Source organism: Diceros bicornis, chromosome 20, assembly GCF_020826845.1.
Source record: "Diceros bicornis minor isolate mBicDic1 chromosome 20, mDicBic1.mat.cur, whole genome shotgun sequence".
NCBI lineage: Eukaryota > Metazoa > Chordata > Mammalia > Perissodactyla > Rhinocerotidae > Diceros > Diceros bicornis.
In genome coordinates, this window is record NC_080759.1 from 33,838,606 (window position 1) to 33,861,301 (window position 22,696).

The 22,696-nt window shown below is 41.5% G+C and overlaps 1 protein-coding gene across 1 annotated transcript in view; it reads left to right on the forward strand.

Annotated features, from left to right (window-relative positions):
• The first annotated feature begins 5,852 nt into the window (after positions 1-5,852).
• Positions 5,853-22,696, forward strand: part of PRLR (prolactin receptor) — a 155,748-nt gene continuing 138,904 nt past the window's right edge. The window contains exon 1 of the mRNA XM_058564253.1: positions 5,853-6,006. The gene's annotated coding sequence lies outside the window, so the exon portion shown is untranslated. The remainder of the gene's footprint in view (positions 6,007-22,696) is intronic.

Genomic DNA, 22,696 nt, shown 5'->3' on the forward strand with positions numbered 1-22,696 from the left:
TGGAGGTGGGGTCTGAGATTTGCATCTCTAATAAGCTGGTTAGCTAATAAACTAACCAACTGATGCTAATGCAGCTGGTCCAAGGACCACACTTGGAGTAGCAAGACTCTCACCACAAGAGTCTGAAGCAACCCATGTAGCTACTGCAGAGACTAACAGCCATTGCATTTTATTTAGGAGACATCGATCCTTATCAGTGAACAGGCCAGCTCTTTTAGCATCTTCCTACTGCATGTCCAATTATTCCCATTCCCATGTTCATAAAGGCTGGTTGTACTTATCCTAGCTGTTTATCCACTAGTGTGGGTTTCTTTGGAGGGAAGGAAACATTGTCTAATAGTAGTAGCATCTTATATTTACACATGGTTTCTAATTTACCAAATGCACTCACACATGTCATATCAGCCTCACAATGATCCTCAGAGGTAGAAACAGAGGTGTATTATAAACCCATTTGACAGAAGCAAGCAGAACGCCTTCAGAATTGGAGTGATCAGGGAAGGCTTTTAGAAGAAAAAGTGACATTGAATATGAAGATCAAGAATGGATAGAGTTTCAAGCAGGCGAGGAGTGGGGGAAATAGCATTCCAAGAAGGGAAGATGGGATCCAAACACGCTGTAAACATATATTTAATGACTACCCTAAAACCCAATAAAATCAGCAGGAGCAAAAGTGTTCTAACTTTATTCTGTGGGAAGTAGGCACCATTAAAGAATTTTAATTCAGAGAGTGATATAATCAGATTCACCATGGAAGCCTTTGAGTTCCACCTGGGCATCGCTGGTGAAAGTGGGGCCATCCAGGGGGCTGTTGAAGGGGAAGAAGTAACAAATGATGAAGCCGTAAACTGAGGCACTAGCAGTGGAAAGGGAAAAAACATATTTACAGGACGTTGTGCCTGACTGGATGTAGAGTGTGACAGAGGAAACATTAATAGTTGAAGCCATCAGAAAAGATAAGCTTTTATATCTCAAGTGCCATAAAAATGTGCATGCCCTTTTATCTAATTATGTCTCACTGGGATTTTATGCTAAGGAAATAAACCTTCCAAAGGCAAAATCTCTTTCCACAAATATGTTCATTGTAGTATTATTTATAAGAGTAAAACTTTGGAAGCAACCTAAATGTTCATGATATGGTATGATTAAATAAATTATTGTGCAATAAGACTATAATGACATTATAAGATTAAACAAATAATTTTAAGGAGGGTTTTAAAAGACCTAATAAACAGATATACTTCCTGAGTGGGAAGAATTAATGCCTTAATGATATCAATTTTTCCCAAATTAATATATAAATGTAATGTAATGCCAAAGAAATCATTTTCAATTTGGACAAATTGATTCTAAAGTTTTATGGAAAAATAAATGTATCACATTATGGAGAAAACTTTAAAAGGAAAGAACGTGATAAATTACTTGCAGTAACAGGTATTATAATATACTATTTTTACAATACAGTTTTCAAAATTGTGCATTATTGGCATGCAAGTAGGCATGCCAAACAAAACAGAATAATGTCCAGAAAAGACACAAATATATACGGAAATGTAATGAATGATATCTGACACTAGAAATCAGTGGAGAAATCACGGATTTTTCAATCAAGGGTAATGGTATAATTGACTATGCATTCAGAAGAAAATAAATTTAATTCTCTACCTCATATAATATTTAAAAACAATTCCTAGGATGATTAAAGATCTATTTTTTTTTAATTTAATGACATTAGAAGCAAAGAAGCAATACAGAAAACTCAGAGCCTTAATAGACTACAATTGACAGATTTGACTAGGTAAAAACCCAAAACTTTTGTGTAGTAAAGTAGTCTATAAACAAAATCAAGAGAAATAGGACAGACACTGAGAAATGTTCAAAATACATTTAACAAAGTGTTAATATGTATAATAGTAAAGGAGATGTCAAAAATTAATTTTGAAAAAGAGAGACATACCAGAAGAAAAATAGGCGTAGAATTAAACAGCCACAGCATAACAGAAAAAATTCAAAAATAATAAACATGTGAACTCAGTCTCACAAGAAATCGGGAGACTGAATTAGAACAACAATAAGACATCATATTTTGTTTATCAGACTGGCAAAAATTAGATTGATAAAATCCAGTGCTGGCAAGGATGTGAGAAAACATCTCTGTTAGAAGTGTGTATTGGTAGGAGTGTATATTGATAAATATTTTGGGAAGAATTTGGAAATATATATGAAAGTTTAAAACATTCCTACTCTACAACTCAGTAATCTCACTTCTAGGACTTTCTTCTATAACATTTTTGGAGAGCAATTTGGCAGTGATCTATCAAAATTTTAGCTCTCATTCCCTTTGACCCAACAATGCCATTTCTAAGTATCTATCCTAAGGTACACGCAAAGATAATCATTTTAACACTTTTACAATAAAAAATTGAAATTACCTAAGATCTAACAATGGAAGAATGGTAGAATAATTACAAACTAGGCAGCCATTAAAAAGAGTAGGTTAAGTCTATAGCTAGGAACCTAGAATACATAACTGCATTAAGCTTAAAAAAGATAAGTCACAAAAACTATTCCATTTTAAGTTTAAAAACACATATGCACCGGGGCCGGCCCGGTGGCGTTGTGGTTAAGTTCGTGCACTCCACTTCAGTGGCCCGGGGTTCCCCGCTTCGAATCCTGGGAGCAGACCTACTTACCACTCATCAAGCCATGCTGAGGTGGCTTCCCACATAGAGCAACTAGAAGGATGTACAACTATGCCATACAACTATCTATTGGGGCTTTGGGGAAAAAAAATGGTAAAAAGGAAGAAGATCGGCAACAGATGTTAGCTCGGGGCCAATCTTCCTCAAAAAAAAAAAAATGCATGTGCATATAGAGACATGACTATATAAATGTAGGAAAAGGATAAATATGCACCAATACGTCAATGGTGGTCACCTCTAGAGATGAGATTAGATGAAAGAAGGAGGCTGTGTGATTTGGGAGGATTGTATTTTACTTTATAGATATAGATATAGATTTTCTAACACTGCTGGGATTGTGGGTTATTTGGAATGTAGTTCTCAAAGAAGAAAGATGAAGGACCAAAGATAAAACTCTTCCCATTCAGGGAGGAGAAAGAAGAGGGACTGTGGTAAAGCCAACATAGGAATGTCACAGACAGATAGAGGGAAACTGGGGGAGGGCAGGGCTGAAAGCCCAGGAATGGGAGCTCCAAGAGGGGGGCGTGAAGGGGCGCAGAACACTGCAGAGAGGCTGGGGTGGATGCAACCAAGAGAGCAGACGATGAGTAGTGGTGGTGGAAGACGGGGTGCAACGGAGATTAAGGCAGCCGCTTTCCATTCTCCTTGCTCATCTTGGTGGAAACAGAGAAATCAGGGCCCCACCCTGAACCTCCTGAATTAGAAGCTCTCAAGTGACACCCAGACACAGCCCATTTCAAACACGCTTCAGATGATCGCGGTGTGTAGCCAAGGTTGAGAATCACTGAGTGAAGGCATTGAGAGCATAGTAAGTCAGGGAAGATGAGGAGTGTGGATCATTCTTTACCAAGTTTGAATGATGAAGAGAGGAGTGAATTAAGTTGTAAGGCCACCAAAAGAGTTAGCAGGGTCAGGGAAGATGTGAGGATGTTGTAGGCTGGGATAAAGAAGCCCACGGGGCAGAAAAGATGAAACATAGGAGGAAGGTGGGGGAAGAGAAAAAAGGAACTTAATGTTGCTAGACTTTCTGTTATTTGTCAGGTATTTTATATATGCTATCACCATTATTATTCCTTTTACTGGTGATTAATAATCACCATTATTATTATTTTTGAGGCATGTATTACTGCATCCAATTTACAGTGAAGCAAGTGAAGCTTACGGAAACCAAACGAAGAGCAAGGACCCAAACCATGCCAACGGCTGGCTCTTTCCTCTGCATTGGGCCATGGAGCGTGGTCTTGGAGGCAGTGGGCAAGGACGGGGGCCAGGACTCAGCTGGATGAGTAGCTTGGAGGAAAGGAGGAACATCCACTGAGACAGAGTAGAGCAAGAAGGGAACAGTCATAAAGGGGCTGGAGTGTGTTAGTGTATAGAGAAGGAAGCAGCGACAAAATTTGGGGGCAAAGAGGAGAGACGTTGAGGCTCACAGCGGACTTTCTTCATCATCTCTGTAAAGCTGGGACGAATGCTGGTGGCTTAGAGACAGTGCCTGCTTGCTGCACAACAGAGCAGAAAGCCAGCCTTGCCCTTCTCTGCCAGTGAAATGTGCATTACTCACTCAACAACCAATCTGTCACCTGCTGGAAGCCATGAACACAGATGAGCTGAGCTGACTAGGAACAAGGAGGATAAGCAAGGTTCCTACCTTCCAAGAGCTGTCAGTCTACAGTTATCCAGAGTGATGTCTTTTCACCAGCTATTAAAATTGCCTGATTAGAACATCTCCAAAAAACTCAGAGATCCTTTGCTTTGCAAAGGTCATATAGAAATATTCTGTCATTGAAGATCCCTGGGTCACCCAGAGGTTTTGAAAATAAATGGGGGTTGCATACCTTTGTGGCGACCCACGAGCAAATGTTAACATACCCGGATGATCACAGGAGGCATGTGAAGGCTGTGCATGAAAGACAGCTCTCCCCTGAGCTAAGAGAACATGATGGAGTCTCCGGGTTAATTGTGCAGGGCCATGTTATTGATCAGGAAGCAACAGGTGATTATGCCGATGCGGGTACCTGTGGACTTTGAATCCAAAAGGATCACGAAAGCATCCTGGGATTTCCAATGTCGTCCTGAGGCCTGGCCACTGGCTGCCAATGAATATCATTTGCCAGTTATTCCAGAGTGGCAATCAATCAAAGGGGGGAAGCCCAGCATTCCAGCAACTTTTTTTCTTGAAACTCAACAGCCTTTGTGTAAAATATCCCCTTGGTGCCCCTCTGGGTAATGAAACAGTCATACACAATATTAATTCGTGGCATCAAACTGAGGCTAGCAACTTACTAATTGAGAGAGCACTATTTGATTCAGGCAGCTACTACTATTCCTTTCAGTACCTTTTTTGCAAGAAAAAAAGTGGAGGTCGTGCATGGTTTTGTTATTACCGGGGGGAAAAAAAAACCCGAACCACACACAGCTCTATTAGAAAAGGTAAATTCTGTATTTGTGGAAAACAACAAAAGTGTGGATTATTTAGGCACATCCAATGTTTCTGTGTTATACTCATGTCGCAGAGAATAAACACAGCACCCTGGAAGTTTGGGCTTTGGGGTATCAAAAAAGAAAGCAAAACCTGCTTGGGTCACAGACTGTTTATTTTCTTTTGCCCCTTTCCCTCTGACCCCTCCTTCTTCTCGGGGAAGGTGAGATTTAAATCTCCGGAGCCCCCTTCAAACGTTGTCACGCCGCTGTTCAACGTTCTTCAGAAATAAGGAAAGAAATTTGACACGGAGACACTCCACATCTTGGCTGCCAGGAGCAATACCATCTTTGAGGTCATTTAATTTGTTAAGACATTTTTATTACTATTTCGTCCGTTTATTTTCTGGTACCGTCTCAGTGTAAGATGTGTGACCCTGAAAAACCAACCTGGGGAGAATCAGTTATTTCTTCTCCACATCTTTGCTGCTTTCTGGCTCCCCCGACTACCTCCCTCACCTTGTAAAACTGGCAGGCTCTGGACATTTTGCATGCTGAAGAAAATCACTGTTTTGCCTCCAGCAAGGAACAGAACTGTTGCAACACTGACTCCTCCTCTAATGAAGAAAGAGTGAACAAGTGCACTGAGTTGAGCTGCTTCTCCTACAGCCAAAGGGCTGGGGACGTGGACCCGAGGCTGAAATCCCGAGACACCCATTTTCCGGGCTGGGCTTCCCCCTCCTTCCCCCTCTGTCTTACTCGCTCCTCTCCTTGCTTCTGGATTTTGTCGACTGTTCATGAAACAGCTTTACACACAATGGACCTCGTCGTCCTTTTGCAGGAAGCGCTCGCTGACTGATATGGCAGACTTTGCTCGCCGGCAAAAGTGAGTAGCCACGGCGGGCTAAGCCGGGGGCGGCGCGGGCGGCGCGCGGGCGCCGGGGCTGCGGGTTCGATGCCGCGTGCGGGGCGGGGAGCGAGGGCAGCCGCGGGCGCGGGCAGCTCAAGAAAACCCCAGAAACCGGCCGGAGCCGGCAGAGGGGCTGCCCAGCCGCGGCAACCTGTGGGAAAGCGGGGCTCTGACCGCAGTCAGCGTTGATGTCGCTTCTCGGAGGAGCTAAAAATACTCCCCCCATCCTAGCTTTTACTACTGCACACAATGGTCTTTTTAAAAGGCATCTTCAGATGCATCCTTGAGAATGAGTTTCAGTGTGATTGTGGGATTCTCCGAATGTAAATGATTTACGTCAAATTGAAAAGAAAAATAGCGGGGAGGTAAAAGAGGCTCAGACAGGTGATGTGATGAGAACGGACGTGAAGATTCTCCCAGCAGCAGCAGCAGCAGCAGCAGCAGCCTCCCGGGTATCCGGTGGGGAAAGTTTAGTGCTACCTGTGCTGACCCGAAAGGCGTGGCTCCCCCCGAAAGGCAATGGGGATAGCGGCAGGTAAGCAGCCTCCTGGAGGCTCCCGTAACCCGGAGCAGGAGGGAGGCCAATTGACCTCAGCAGAGCAATCCAGGCCAGAGAGGAAGCTGGAAGGAGAGCAGAAGAGGAGAGAGGAGCGGAGGGGAGAGGAGGAAAGTCAGGCAAACTCAGGTAACTGGGGAGTCAGAGCGCTGGAAGGGAAAAGCAGGGGCTGCAGTTCTAGCTCTCTGAGTAGGAACATCCTTTTAGTGACCTCTACCTGTATCCTGGGGAAGCTTCCCAGGTTGCCCTAATAACAAGCACCTTAGGATTTTCTATGATTGGACTTCAAAATGGTTGCAAAATGTTATTATTAACCTGGAGGGATTCGTTTGTCTTCATTCATCAAGTTGGCTCACAAAGATTTCCCACCTGAATCTCATGTCTCTTCGTCAGTGGAGTGCTGCTAACCCTAGCCCTGTCTCTGGCTGTGAAAACTTGGGCAAGACACCTATCCTCTCTGAGCCTTAGTTTTCTTTGCAACATTAGGGAAATTAATTATTGCATATATATCTCATTAAACATTTTAGGCGTGCATATATGTGTCTGTGTGTATTTGTATACAATGGGGTAAAAGTGCTGAATAGTGTAAGGAAGAAGCAGATGAAAATTTTAATTTTAGTGGTTCTTAGAAATTGGGGATCCTGGGTTCTTTTGAGAATTAGCTATGAGTCCTCTCGCAAGGGGAAAATATATTATTATGGAAGGTACAAGATTTTGTAAGAATCCCTAAGTGTTCGTGGACACCCTTGAAGACTCTGCTTGAACCCCAGATGAATGTCCTTCCTTTTGAGGACCTGCATCAAGACCATCCAGCCAAACCTCTGCTGGTAGCTGGGCTAGCTTTAGGAGTAATCTCCAGTCTTCCCTGGGGTCTGGAGTCAGCTATGCTGCTGTAGGAGAAAGCCCTACTCTCAGGAGTGAGCTCCCAGGACTCTGTTTCCCAAGGGCTTCAGCAATCTCTGCCTCCTGGGGAACCCTCCTCACAAACTCATTTAATGACTTTGCTAAGGTTATGGTCCTCACCCCTGGTGTTCTCAGTCCTACAAGCAGCACTGGAGAGCCACCTGCAGAGGGTCACTGTCTGTCTCAAAGAGAGCTCTTCAGGTCGCCTAGCTGGATGTCAGACTGTGGAGCCAAGGTTTTGTTTTGAAATGAAGTACTATTTGCTCCCCAATGTGTAGTAGGAATAGTAATGGTGTTCTTTTGGACTTCTGTACTTTTCCTTTAAGGTACTAGGGACTCGTGTCCTGTGGGACTTGGTCTTCCATTGGCAGTGCCAGCAAAGTGTAGCAGAGGACACACAGAGTTTGGAGTCTAATAGACTGGGCTTCAAATCTTGGCTCCCACACTTTGGCAAGTCACTGAACTTCTCTGAGCCTCACTTTTCCTGCTGTAAAATGGGAAAAAATACCCAGTTGTTAGGAAAACAGAAAATGAAAAATGGAAATGCCTGGTTGATAGCCAGTGATAAACTGCTATTATTAATGTTAATGTGAGGTTATAAGTAAGTGCTAAATAGTCTAATGCTTTTGTAGAGCAGCTTACTTTCTCTCCTATGGGGCTTACATCAGCAAAAGGATGAGTAAAATCAGTTCTGGTCTAATTATTCTCAAATATGAGTAGTGGGTTCATAATACAGAGTCAGGTCTGCCACTTCACCTTCATCCAGCAGAGTATTCTGTGTTGCCAGCAAGTAAAATGTGTCCAGACTAGCATGGATTCTCAACCCTTTCTCTTAGTTCTCTTTTGACCCATACTCTTGAATACAAAACAGCTAAATCTGTGCCTGTAGCTACAAACGTCTTGGCATGGAAACTGGAGAGGTCTCGTGGCTGTATCCATCTCCAGAAACACAAGAAGCTGTCTCTATAAAGAGAAAGGTCTCCACTGTCATTGTTCACAGTGTGGCACAGATTTAGCCAATTCAACTTATTCTTTCTCTGTCTGTCTCTCTCTTTGTCTCTCTCTCTCTCTTTGCAATCTTGACCCCTTAGTTGCAAAAAGTTGGATGATGTAGAAATGTGGGAAAGAAATATCAGGACCTTAAAAAGAAATCGGATATCCTCAAAGTAGCCATTCCAAAGATCGATCAGTAAATTCTGGCAGGGCATTCTTGGATGCAACGTTGACAATATTGATACCTACTATTCATTGAGCCTTCAAGACGTACTAAGCACTTTCTTACATTATGTCAATTAATTCTCATAGCAACACTACAGGATATGAATTATCATTTAAAGCTTTACAGATAAGGAAACTGAGGCTTGTAGAAGTTTTCCCAGTCTGCATACCTGGTAAAAGGCAGAACAAGGATCCAAGCCCAGGTCTATCTGATGTTGAGCCACCCTCTTTTTCCTGCCAACTGGTCCCCAACCCGATTCTTCTTCTAAAGGGCAAGAATAACCAAATCTTCTGGATGATTTTATGTGACGTGTACATGTACTTTGCATGTGATACATACTAATAGGCAGCAACGATGAAATCACCTTCCCGCTTTCCCAACCCTTCCAAAGTCCAGCTGTGAGATTCAAGATAGGCAATATCAAACCTCAGCAGGTGAGGCTGGCTCTAGGCCGTTGACTTACTGAACAATTATTTTAGATTAAAAAGAGCTCTGGAATTTTCATTCTCTACTACCTTTAGTATCAGAACACCATTTATATTTACCTCCCTGTGTTAAACATTCATTCATTCATCCATTCATTCAACAAATACTTGCTGGGCTCTGAATAAGACAGACCAGGTCCTGGCTCTGTGGGAGCATCTATGCTAGAGAAAGTGACAGGTAAGAGTAAACAAACATATAACTCAGATAATTTCAGATATTGATAAATGCTATAAAGAAAGTAAAGAGAGGCTGAGAACTAGAAAGTAACAGGGCTTGGGGCTTTAAAATAGGGCAGCCAGAGAAGATTTCTGTGAGAAGGTCACCCTTGAATTTACACCTGTGTAATAAGAGGGAGCCAGCCGGAAGAGGGTCTAGGGAAAGGGCTGCCTTAGCAGAAGAAACCTCAGGGGAAAGGTCCAGAAGTGGAATAAATTAAGCACTAGAGCCTCAAATACAATGAGTTTACCCCTTAGAAATCAAGTTGGGTTTTCTGTAGGGGAAATTATTGTTTGAATGCCTATTATACCATCCTAGGCTGTGTGGTGTTCTTTATACCAATCTTATTTAGTCTGTCCAACAGGAGAGTTAGCTATTTGTGTCTTGATTTGATGTTGAAGAAACCAAGACTCATACACAGTAAGCAGCTAGCCCAAGGTTACAAAGCTGGTATTTTAATCCAGCTTTGGATTCAAATATATAGTCTGTTTTGCTTCAAAGCCCAAAACTTCTTGCTAACACAGCATGTGGCCTTTGAGATTATTTCTTCTGGGAGATAGTGAAAGAACTAGCAGAAGGAAAATATCAAAAATATATTAGGTAGTTAAATGCTGACAGTAATTTCTGTGTGATGCCCCAGATTCCATTTAGTGCATCTAAACCTGCACTGTGCAATACAGTAGCACTAGCCACATGTGGCTATCGAGCACTTGAAATGTGACTGGTCCAAATTGAGATGTGCCGTAAATATAAAATATACCCTATATTTCAAAGACCTAATACCAAAAAAAAAATCTCATTAATTTTTATATTGATTATATGTTAGAATGATAATATTTTGGGTGTATTACTTTAGATGAAATATATTATTAAAATTAATTTCATATGTTTCCTTTTAATTTGTTCTAATGTGGTTAATAGAAAATTTGAAATCACATATGTGACTCGCATTATAACTCCATTGAACAGCTGGTCTAGACTAATAAGTTGACAAAGGCATGATAGGAAATTTTTCTCCCTTCTTCCTAACATAACTTTTTCCTCTATTCTTGGCTCAGACTCCTTCTCCAGACTGTTCCAAAATTCAGTTATTCGGTGAAGCAGGAAACAAGAGAAAAAGACGTCCTCGTGCGTCACCCCCCCTCATTCTTCTGCTGAGCAGGTGATAATGTGAAACCTTCTATATTGTGTCACTATTGGATTTGATGAAATAGACTCAGTGGTTACATTCCTCACCACTCATCCTCTCACTCAGGCAAATCTCAAGCAGCTTTCAAACATCCTATGACCAAAGGGTCATTTTGAATCTGGATTTACAGTTTTACCTTTAAATCACTTCCCAATGTCTTTGTTATTCCAGGCACTTCGTAAAATCAGATGAGGACACAGCCAGGGCTTCATGTTTGTGTGCAAAGCTCCTTAAATAAGTCATCTCCTTGTGGTGATAAATGTTTCTCTTTCTCTGTCGTTTTGGTTAAAACAGCTTGAACAAGGTACAGTCTCGGTTTCCAGAAGGCTGCTCCGAGGACATCACAGAAGCCCATTTTGCTTTATTTTGTCTGCTAGTTAAAGTGGCCCTTGGATATGTCAATGAAATAAAGATATGATTTGTTCCTGAAAGAAAGTTTCATTTCTTCCGATAGCAAGAGCAGTCAGATTCTGGAATTTTTAGTGGTAGCCTCTGACCTGGGATAGCAGAGGCCTGGATTCTACTTTTGTCTACTGGTCTGTGTGTTACCCTCACCCTCCTTCCCCCAACAATCCCCTAGTAAGTTCAGAGTTGATGAGATAAAGCCACATAAAATGCTAATGGAGAAACGTGCTATAAAAATGTTGGCCGTGTTTATCATCGATAACCTGAGGACTGAGGGCTTCACTTCTGTAGACATTTGCCTGAAGGGAAGAGTTTCCTTCCTGTGGCTAGAACAAAGCACTATACAAGATGCTCTTCAAAACATACAAATAGCATTTGTTCATTTCCACTTGAAATCTAAATCTAGGGGGAAATGGCAGTAAAGAAGCTGACATGAGTGAACGTAGTGTTTCTATATCAACAGTAACGTATTTTTCAGCATCTTCTAATCCAAGAAGTCAGTGCCAGACTCCATGGGGGAAATAAAAGAAGAATAAAGCAAGGTCCCTGCTCTGGAAGAGCTTATTATCTGGTTGGGAAGATGGGCATAAACATAAAACACCAGTAGCAATTAAGGTAGAATTTTCTATGTGTTACATGAATGGTACAATTCGAGTTTGGGGGTTCCAGAGGGCAGCGTGGCCATAAACCCTAAAGTACATTGAGAAAGACAAGGTTAGAGGTAGGCATTGAAGGATGGAAGGCTAGGCTAAAGACAAATGGAAATGGGGAGAGAGGGCATTCTAAGCAAGGAAAAACACATGTGGCGTGACCATGGAAATGTGCATGGAGTGCTTGGGGATGTGACAAAGGACAGTTGGAATCACCAGGGAAGCTTTTAAAAGATACTGATGCCTCAACTGCATCTCCAGAGTTTTTATTTAATCAGTTTAGGAATGAGACCTGCGTATTAGTGTTGTTGTTGTTGTTTTTACTTCCTCAGAATATTCTAACGTGAAGCCATGGTTGAAAATCACTGAGCATGGGCCGGCCCCGTGGCTTAATGGTTAAGTGCGCGCACTCCGCCGCTGGCGGCCCGGGTTTGGATCCCGGGTGCGCACCGAGGCACTGCTTCTCTGGTCACGCTGAGGCTGCGTCCCACATACGGCAGCTAGAAGGATGTGCAGCTATGACATACAACTATCTACTGGGGCTTTGGGGGGAAAAATAAATAAATAAAATTATTAAAAAAAAAAAGAAAATCACTGAGCAAAAACACAAGGTCTTCATGTCATAATTATGAGAAATAGAAGAGTGGTATTTTATTTATTTTTGTGTGTGTGAGGAAGATCAGCCCTGAGCTAACATCCATGCCAATCCTCCTCTTTTTGCTGAGGAAGACTGGCCCTGGGCTAACATCTGCACCCATCTTCCTCCACTTTATATGGGACGCCACCACAGCATGGGCTGACAAGCAGTGCATTGGTGCACGCCCGGGATCCGAACCCGGGCCACCAGCAGCAGAACGCACACACTTAACCACTACACCATGGGGCCGGCCCCAAAAGAGGGGTATTTTAAAGGAGATTAAATGAACAATCAAGATGTGTGGTATTGGGGCTGGTCCAGTGGCATAGTGGTTAAGTTCCCGCACTCTGCTTCCATGGCCCGGGGTTTGCAGATGCAGCTCCCAGGCACAGACCTACACACCACGTATCCTACCATGCTGTGGCAAGCGTCCTACATATAAGATGGTAGAGGAAGGTGGGCATGGATGTTAGCCCATGGCCAATCTTCCTCAGCAAAAAGAGGAGGATTGGCAACAGATGTTAGCTCAGGGCTAGTCATCCTCACCAAAAAAAAAAAAAAAAGAGAAAGATGTATGGTCTTTACTTTGTGGAAATTTTTTATAAACATATATTTCTATATTATATACACATATTTCATATATTTCATATATTCATTTTAATTCACAGATAATTGTTATTCATGGTGATTCTATATACTTGAATGGTGTGGCTAAAAGGAGTAACCAGCTGCCCGTTCCTGTACTCTGCGTGCTTTAGGAGTGCCCTGTAGTCAACGCTAGCTAAGTGTGAAGCAATTGGTATCTCACAGCTGCTTATATTCACTAGGTGTTGTGTAATCATTGCAAAGGGCTTTATTATCATGCCCATTCGTGCCTACAGTAGCTATTTTATAACAATCTATAACCCTCCCTCACCTCTCCAACTTTACAAATTGGGAAATGGAGGTTAATTACTTGCCTTGGGCCTTCAGGTTAGCTGGTGACAGAGTTGAGATTAGAATTCTCAGCCACTGAATTCAACATATCTTCTTTGGCTCCCACAGTAAGTCTGCCCAGTCTCTTGTTGGTGTTAGTGTACTCTGTACCTAATGATGTTATTTCTTCAATGAACGAATGAGTGTTAAAGATCAGTAGGTGAAAGATGTCTGCCCGAGCTGCCAGCACTGTGATCATGAGCATCAGCAGCCTGTGGGCAGCCACAGCGGTCCCAGGAGCCCCATTCCTACCATCTTGGAGTTTCCATCTAGTGAAAGCTTGGTCATGCATACTTATAGCTCATCCACTCTTCCTCTGGAAAGTGAAGCCTCCCTAGCCCCAGAGCTTTAAGGCTGCTCTGTTTTCTCTTCTCTGAAGCTCCTGTTCACGAAAAGGATATTGATTTTTGCTATACACCTGAAGGAGAAAAAAGCCCAGCGCTTTCTACAGCTGCATTTTCAAAGAATTGCTTATATGTCTTGGGAACTTCTGGATTTATTGTCAATGGTGAGGCTTGGAGGTCTTCATAAAGGGGAGTGGAATAAAGTTAGAGTCCTAGCACTACAGCTTCTTTAGGGCAAGAATATTGCTCAATTTAGTGCCATCTTCAAATAGGTATTTTCTTTTATTCAGTCTCCAAATCCATGACTGATTTAAGAACAATTTCCAATATCTTTCTAGATAGCCAAAAGCGAGCCTCTAAAACAGTGGTTCTTAACACTGATTGCACATGAGAATCATCTCAGGAGCTTTAAAAGATACAGATGCCCAGGCCCCACCCATAGACCCTTTGAATCAAGATTCTGGGAATGGAGCCTACGCATCCATATGTATTTGCGGTTCTCCAGGTGATTATGATGTGCATCAGTAAGAGCTGATCTTACTGCTCAGCTAAGATCTAAATCTTAAATACTAATTTCTGTTTCTTCTTTTGCCTTGTTTTAGATCACATGATCCCAGAGAACCATCCAAACCATATTTTTGTTGGGTAGCAACTTCATCATTCTGCTCTTTGGGAAGCATGATTTCTAGCATAATATTAAGTTTTGTACCTATATAAACTGACTCCATACTCAGAGTGGCTCTGCATAGCCTCATGACTAAAATTTCTATATGTGCAATTTGGAAATCAGGTTGCCAGAAGATTGATAATTATGCAATTGAAAGATAAAGATTAAGCTTCCCTGCCACCCATGTATTAAATTTCCCAATTGCTATGTTGCTCTTTAGTTAACCAACACTTGCTTTCCTGTGTCAGCCATTTTAAAGCCAATTAATTTCATCGCTGTTCACACCCTTATTAAAAATATAATTACAGCAGTATTCTCCAGGGACTGTCTTTGGGTAGACTTTACTAGGTGAATTGGCCAAGAACTGACTAGGTTGTGTAAAACCCTCTCCGTCCCAGCAAATCATTTGGATTGCAGAGGCTACCAGCATCAGACTGGGCTAGGGGAGTCATGAATTTTGGTTTGGAAAGAGCCAATTACAAGTCATCCTAAATATAGAAGAACCTAGGATATAAAAAGTGATTCTAGAATCAATCTGAGAATGATTATCCAGAGTCTAGTTAAGGCCAGAGACTTCAGCCCTTTACAGAAGGTTGTATTAATGCCAAAAAGCAACCAGGTGTTTGTACTAGATTTGGTACAACGATGTACCATTGTACTTTTCTGGAGTGCTAAGATTGCAGGATTAGGAGAAGATAAGAAACTGTTAAGGAGATTGCAGGGAGAAGGGTGGGAAAGGTCCTGCTCATGGCCAAGCATGATGGGCATTGGCAATTTTGATTCACTCAACTTTATGGAGAGTCCACTATGTGCCAGGGACTGTGACAGGAGCTGAGAATAGAGATGAGGTTCCTGCTCTCGTGGAGTTTATATTCCAGTGAGAGGAAACAGATATCCATATTAAGAAACAAGTAAATAACATCAAATGAGTTAGTTAATGATGTGAAGAAAAATAAAGTGAGGTAAAGGGAATAGAGTCTGATGAGGGCTGCTTTAAATAGGCTTATAAGAGTTGCTCTCTCTGAGGAGGTGGCATTTGAGCTAGCACGACAATGTTAAAGAGAAAGCCCCACAGAGATCAGGGAGAAAGAAGGCCAGGCAGAGGGGACAGCAAGAGCAAAAGCCATGAGGTTGGAAAAGGTTGGACATGTTCAGGAAACAGAAAGGAGACCAGTATGGCTGGACCTTAGGGAGGAAGGGATAGAAAGGCAGGCAGGAAAACAGGTCAGTGCGCCGAGGTCGTGGGATGAAGTCAGGATTATAAGTGCTTTAAGGAAATCATTGGGAAGTTTTAGGCAGGGAAGTAACATGTTTTACCTTGCACCTTAGAGCTCTCTTAGGCTTCTGTGTGGAGAATGGATTGTAGACTGAAAGCAGAGGAGGAAGTCGGAGGCTGATCAGCAGAACAGCAAGAGGAGAGGATGGATCAGATAAGGTGCTAGCAGTAGAGTCAAAGGAGTATTGGGTTCAGGAGCAAATGTGGAGGTAGGGCCAGCCTGGCGTTCAGATGGTCAGGGCAGGTACAGGTAACATCAGACCTTGTCCTGTCTGACAATTGCTCCTGCCAACTTGGACCACTGGTTTTGAACCAAAATTAATAACACTTAGTGGTATTTGGAAACATTAGGGATTTTGACCTTTAGCTTATTTAAGCATGATAAAAACAAATTCCTGTCCAAGAATAAATCTCTGTTTGCTGCTTTTTACCTCCTAACCATAAAAATTTCATCTTGTCTCTTAAAACCATTCTGATGGGTTTCATTGTTTTTGATTACTGTGCTTCTCAAAAGTGCTGGAAATGTCACATTCACGTTGCTGATTTATCTCTTTTCTGAGTATTTTGACACTTCGTCTATATTTACCAAGTCTTTCATGCTGTCAGACACTTACACATGGCTTTTTGCAGTTTGTCAGTTTCTCCATATAAATGCTAACATTCTAATAACGAGCATTTAATGAGCACTTACTATATTCAAGGCCTTGTTTTAAGAATTTCATATGTTTTCACTGATTTTATCCTCCCAACCACCCTTTGAATAAGTACTTTTATTATTTTATAAATGAAGAAACTGAGGCAAAAAAGGAGGTGAAGCTGTTTGCCGAAGATCACACAGCTGCTAAGTAGTGAAGCCAGGTTTTGAACTGAGTCTGGCTGTGGAGTTCCGGGTTCTTAAGTCACTAAACTGTGCCACTTTTTATCCGGCTCCCTTTCACTCTTTCCTATGTAACTGAAGCTGCTACCTTCAGAAGTAGACTTGTTTCTCCTGCAAAAACCCTAAGGTACCACTAGGAGGCACTTCAGCTGGTCTGGGCTGCCAGGAGTGGGACTGGAGGGGAAGAGGCATAATTCAGAGGCTGGATGATTCAGCTTCTCTCCAGGAAGTCTTTGCATCTAAACCACCTGCCATCTGCCAAGGCGGGAGGAAAAACCCCCACCCAGGATGCTGGCTGGACAAAGTTGCCAACACCAGAGAACTCTCGATGAAATGGTCCCTCTTCTCCCCCTCTTCTGCCTACTACTCATGGTTCCTGTTGTTCCCACCTACCTGCCCCTTCTCAAAGGGCTGAAGAAATCAAAGTTACTCAAGCTGTGCAGCAAATTCTACTTGCTCTCCAGGATCATCTGAGGCTGGATTTTAGAAACTAACAAAAAGAGAGTCATTAATTCATTTGTTATCACATTTTTGCTTTAAAAATATTGAAGATACTCTCCAGAGTTTTATTATTAGAAGTGAAATAAACCTGGAGAAAGCAATAGTTCTTGCTGTCTTCTCTACCTTCCACTGCATATCTACTTCCAGAAAATTCTTCTCTCAAATTACCTGGTTTTACAATAATCAGCTTGAAAGTAACAGATCTTCCCCTCCTCCTAATGGTAGTAAGACGGTGAATTTAACAGAATTGAGGTTTATACAAAGAAATTCATTAAGGTTTCTTAAACTCCATTAATGAATTCTTCCGCAATGATTGTAAAGGCAGTAATTGCGATGATTCATCTCAGCTGTAAGTTTTAACTTGTTATATACGTCAATTAAATAGAAGGCAAGTTTTTTTGTTCTAATTGCCACTGGGTAATTTTCTATAGAGATTGACGTGTATTCATTAGAAGTGGTGAATTTATATAATCAAATCATCCATCTGTGTATTCAACTGTTCGTTTTCAACAAAAGTGTTATTTTAAGATGTTATACAATGCATGTCAGATATTTTCCATAGAAAATAGTTATATTAACTTCCATAGTTAAAACCACAGTTATATTAACTTCCAAATTCAAAACTACAAAGGAAAAGAAGAACTATAGTTATAGTTGCATTAGACTTATCATCTTATTTAAGTTAGGAAGATTGCAGTGGAACGTCAATGAATTAAAGAAAGTTTGAAAGCCATTTCGAGTCTTTGAATATCCTCCAAATAGCTCAGAATCCTACAAATAGCTTAACTTTTTAAAATTTATTTTCAAACCAATAAGGTAAATTCCTCTTTTGTGGGATGGTTTTGATTAAATATGAAGCAGAAAGGAAGGGTGAATGAAATTGGACATGTCCTAAGCTAAAACCTGGTCATTCAAAGATCAGAGCAATGTGATGGCAACTATGTGATCATAGGGGGTGATTCTATTGCCTCATTCGGAGTTTGACTAGGAGAGTTTTAATTTTCCTTTAGCAAACTTTTCTGATTTTGCTTTTCAAAAAACATCCCTGAAACCATAACATTGTTCAGATCTCTGACTTTTTAAATTTTATTTATTTTTATATATGGTTTAAAATTTAAGGTACAAAAGAGAATTCGGTGAAAAATATGTCTTCCCTCTCCTGTCCCACAGCCACCCCTTGCCTCCATAAGTAATCACTGTTATTAGATTATTATCAAAAATGTCCCATGCTTTTACAAAAACACACCATGTTTATGAATATGGGTTGGATGTCCTTTTGTAGTTATTTCCCATCTGAGATGCTGTGGCTCGGTGAAGCCAGAGCCTACAGTCTGTTGCTGACCTCCCAGACCTCCTAGCACTGATTCTTTATAGGTCCTGGAGCTTCTTCTCTAAACTCAAGTGTATTATTCAGTGTGGCTGTTAGAGGCTGAACAGCAATATTTTCAGAGAAGAGTTCATCTTGCCAAGTATAGAGGAGGAGATGAAATTACACGAGATGCCCACCTCTGGGTATTGGTGAGCATACGCTTTCAGTGGTGATTTTACAAATAATCTAGATGGAGTTGTTAAGTGTCAGGCTGAGGGTCCTAGGATTGAAGCCTGCTTGAACAGGCTTGAGCAGAAGACTGTAGGGACTTGGGAATGTTGGGGTTCACTTAGGGCCCCAACATGCCACATGTACCTACTTTCAGGAGAGTGGAGGTATAAGCTCCTCCCTGCATTCACCAAGCCTCAGTGCCATCATGGGTCTCAGAAGTCTCTCAGCAGGAATGGATGTCCTTTGCATGGGTTGGATGTCCAGAAAGATGGGTGGAGTTGAAAATCAGTCGATGGAGCTAGCTACTTGTTAAGATTTTGAAGGAGTATGAAGGAAGGCAAAACCTGTGACCTGAAGGAGCATTTTAGAATGCACTCATTTAATCCATGGCCTTACCCCCATCACCTTCATTTATCACCCTGTGTTAGATAGTCATATGCTTATTATTATCAACACCACTACGAAGCTACCTAAAGGCAGGACTATGACTAATTCCCCTTTGTATACCCTGCCTCAGAGCCTAACAATGTCTTCCAAATTGCAATATTCAATAAATGGGTTAAACCTATCAGAAATGAATGTTTCAAATCATCACAGATTACAGATGATTAGAAATCAAATCTTTGTCAGCTCATACCAGTTCTAACTAAATGAATGACCAAAAGAAATGGAAGTGTGACAATTACCTGTATAGGTCTGGACGCCAAAGCAGTAAGGCAGCAAACAATCTTTTGTGTAGACCGATGTCGCAGGTTGTCCATGGTCATCACACAATAATGATCAGTTACATGCATATCTCCTCCAGGGGATCACACAGGGTAGTATGTAAGCCCGAAGAAACAAGTTCACCTACTTATTTCACCTCTCCTCCACTATTGTCCTACTCTGTTCCAGAAAGAATTCTCTTTTGCTTCCACTTACCATACTAAGATGCCCCACATAAGCCCCCAGTCCTTTTTTGTCCTCGCTCCCACTGTATTGTCGGTTTTCCTCTGTCAAACATCTTCCTCTTCTGAACTGAATGTTCCTAAGAATGTGTTAGAGAACTTGATAAACCATTCAGTCCACCATTGTTCAAGAAATGAACACTTCTATCATTTGTATTTTAATAGCAGTGGTTCAACCTAAAGACTCTACTACTGGTGGAAACTTCACTAGCAGCTAGGTGAGGGAAACATATGGGGGACAGGTGAAGACCTCCAAACATACTTTGCAGTAGCTTCTGCTGCTGCCTACATGTAATATACAATTTCGAGAAGCCTTTTTGGTATCCAGATGAGTTCAAGGTAAGCCCTCTATACCTGAGACTTTACTTCTATTTCTAAACATCAATAGATTAGGGTCTTCCAAGGACCTGGAACTTGCCCTCAGAGTGAGAGTCTTTTGTGAGTCTTGCAAATGAGAGCAGCATTCACTGGAATCAATCAGACTCAGCACAAATCTTAGCTCTGATTTATCAGGAGTAAAGCTGTGGAGCAAGTTAGTTACCTTTCTGTGCCTTACTTTCTCATCTATACAATGAGGACACTGAAACATACATTCCAGGATTGCTGGTAGAATAAGACAAGATGAAGTATGTAAAACACTTGACACTAAGACAGCACTCCATTCATGGGAGTCATAATTTCATCTTCATCAGAGAATTCATGACTTAATGGAGAGACCAATGAATGTACAGTCAACAAGACAAAATTCCAAAGGCATGGAGTAAGTAAGTGTTGAGTCTGAGCTCTGCATGAACTAATGAGCCTCTAAGGTCCTCAGAGGGCCTTATATGGGCCACTCAGTTCAACCCTTTCCCTTCCTTCTTGCACCTCACCAGCAGACCAACAGGGCGCTTCTGGTTAGTAGCCCATATAGCAGAATTTACCTGCTCTGGATACAAAAGCAGCATATTCCTTCTTTCTGCTGAATCTGCTTCAAGACTGTGCACTAAGAAGGTATGTGGCCCATGGGAAGTTTGCTAGACTTCTCTTGAGACTCAGTCTCCTTATGAGATGATAATGCCTACATTCCAGGACTATTTTGAGGATGGAGTAAGATAATGGATGAGAAGCATCTCATAGTCGGCCTTCAAAATGAGCTTGCTTCCTTCCCCCATGACTCCATGTATTCGGATGGTTTGAGCAGTCTGTTACACATGGAGGAAAGGCTCTGGAATGATAACAAATAATTTGTTGATTTGGTGCTTTGTACACCCAGCCACAAATGGCACACTTTTGAGGTCATTGTTCTTGCTAAATACTTAACTGGAGAGCTAGGTTATGAGCCTTTGGAACCCAGATGTGATAAGCATTCAAGAAAACTCTGCATGAGAGATGAAGCTAGGAGATTAGCTGAATATACCTTCACCATTTGCCCTACGTTTGATGCCAGCAGGCAAGTCAGAGCCGGTTGGGCAGTGTGCAGTTCTGAGAAATGAGAGGGCAGAAGCACCTGTTTTTCCTCTAATAAAGGCAAGGCAGATGGAAACGCCCAGAAATATATCAGCACCATTGGCAAGCACAATGGGGAAGGCTGGAAATGTGTTGCAAAAAATCACATTGCTGGTGAAAGCACTGCTCCGCACTGGCGCTAGAGAGCCCGTCGGACTGGCCTCAGACTGGACAAAGGCCTGAACAGCCAGGGGCTGGGCTCTGCAAGAACTGGGGCCAAGGCTCTGAGGATTGAAAACCAACCTAACAAAGTGTGTCTGTTTCCATTTGTGAGAGATGAAATGATAGGGGTTTTGTAACTCACCAACCCACCTGGAAGTCCAAACAGTTACAAAAGCAAAATGCCTGGCTTCCTTTGGCCAAGTGGAGGGGGCCTCAGACTTCGGTGGCTTTGTGCCACTAGCCCTAGTGACTGCACCAGAAGGAACTGTCAGGTTTAGACGCTTGTTATTATCCTCTATTTAATTTTGGTTCTGTCCATTTATTTCTCATTCCTTAAACATAATTGTGATTAGTGGTATAAAAAGGAAACATTTATTTGTGAGCAAAGTGTGTAGTAAGAATGCAATAACGAAAATCTACAAGAGACAAAAATAGGTATAGGAAGAGCAGTAACATGGGCTCCAAACATCCTGTATTGTGTTGTTGAGATGAATCAATTATGTACAGGGAATACTTTGAAATCTAAGGCATGATCAAAGTGTAATAATTCAAAAGGTTGTGGATGTCTTTTAAAATAGAAATCACACACGGCTTAGGGAAATCTTCAGTTGAAGCATAAACCCATGCTTATGGATTCTCACCAATGTTATCACAAGACTGAGTATGTAAAAACTTGGCAAATACATGTTCAAATGTAAGACAACTTCTCCCCACAGTGGTATTTCACAAAAGTAGCCATTGATTGGGTATCATCTCCAATCAATGGTATCCCTTTGGAAGCAGACAATGGACTTCAGATAGAATATGATTATTGTACAACGTGATAGGTAGGTCTGATTATCCAAGCAGATAGGGCATTATTCAGTGGCAAAGCATTAAGCTTCTCCAGGAATCCATCTTCTGTGTACATAAATGGCTGCTGTCGAGACGTCCTTTTATGTGAGTGAATTTGCCCACAAAATGGCAAACGTTCAGTGGCAGTGGGAGAAAGACACTGATTATTGTTGATGACAGTTGAAAATGAAATACTTTAATGAATCTCATACTTGGGCTTGATGACTGAGTCAGAGCCCTGTATTTGAAGAGCTTAATCATGATGTCTCAAAATTTAGATCCTGATCATTAACTGCTGTGGGGTTTTTTCCTGCTGTTTTGACAGAAAATTTAAATTCGCTAGGGAATTTGGTATTGTAGAAAATACAAAAGGATCTTAATAGTGCCAACCCCAAAATAGCAACTCCCTGCCTTCTAATTGATACCAGTTTATCAAGTGTGAACTAGATTCAACTATAAACTCCACTTTAACAACAACATTTTCTGACACTACTATCAGAGGATGGATCCAGGCATTTTCCCTTGAGTAGAAAATTAATCCCAGAATATGTTTTCATTACACAAAGTGTGGGAAAAAAAAAAAAAGCCCAAAGAATGGAATCATTTTCCTAAGTTGTTCTCTTATATAACCATTTAGGTGGTATAACTGTTGTGATTACCAAAATTATACCATAATACGTGTATACAAATTGATTTCATACTGGGAAAAAAAGGAAGTCATTATTTCTAAAGACTACAAATTTGGTTTCTTTGTGGGTAAAACACTACTAATATATTTGGCATACAGGAAAGTG